Below are 962 nucleotides of genomic sequence, written 5' to 3'. Positions count from 1 at the left end.
TGAACTGGGACTTGATTGCCAAGCACCTTGGTCGGGGCAAGCGGTCGGTGCAGCGGAAGCACGACAACCTGAAGGGCACGAGCCTGCCCACGGGCAGCGGCTCCTCCATCTTGCCCATCAATGACGGCAAGAAGTGGAGCCCCGAGGAGGTGGGCGAGCTGCTGCGCCTGGTGGAGGACGGCGCCTACCGCAAGGAGGTCATGGGCATGGAGAAGGTGGACTGGCGCATCCTGGGCCAGCGTTTTGGGCGGAGCTACGAGTCCGTGTCCTACAAGTACTCCTACGTCAAGAACACGGGGCGCTTGGGTGAGTGGGTCATGGGGTGCGGGGGGGTGCGGGCGCTGGGAGGGGGGTGCTGCGGTCCAGGGTGGGAGGAGCACGAGGTCCCGGAGGCCGCCGAGTGAGGGTCGTGCAGTGTCTGTTCCGGCCGGAGCATCACTGCAGCGGGGCCACCTCTGCGGCGTGCGTGGAACTGGCTCGATGCCCAGTCCAGCCCCCCCTACCCGCTCCCTCCCGCCCTCGCCCACGCTCCTCGTCACCCTCCCCGGGTAGCCCTGCCTCTGTGCCACCCTGTCACCCCCCCCCCCCCCCCGGCCACACACACGGGCACAATCGCAGAGACGAAGACGAAGCATGCCAAGGCCAAGCACGAGACGAGCTACAAGGAGATGGCGGTGTGGGCGCTGCAGCAGCTGCCCGGCAGCGACGGCACCAGCGGCCAGATCTGCAAGTGCATCATGACCAACCCGCAGTACATCCCGCAGCTGGACACGGCCATCGTGTCGGGGAAGAAGACGCTGCAGCGCTGGAAGCACGGCGTGCGCTCCGCGCTCAACGCCTTCAACATGTTTGTCAAGACGGGGTCGGTGCGCGAAGGCGAGGTGGTGTGGCGCCTGGACGGCGCGGCGCTGGCCGCGGAGAAGGAGGCCAACGCCGAGAAGGCGGCGCGCCAGCGCAACAAG

This window comes from Auxenochlorella protothecoides, assembly GCF_000733215.1.
Source record: "Auxenochlorella protothecoides strain 0710 unplaced genomic scaffold scaffold52, whole genome shotgun sequence".
Taxonomy (NCBI): domain Eukaryota; kingdom Viridiplantae; phylum Chlorophyta; class Trebouxiophyceae; order Chlorellales; family Chlorellaceae; genus Auxenochlorella; species Auxenochlorella protothecoides.
This window is presented reverse-complemented; position numbering follows the sequence as displayed.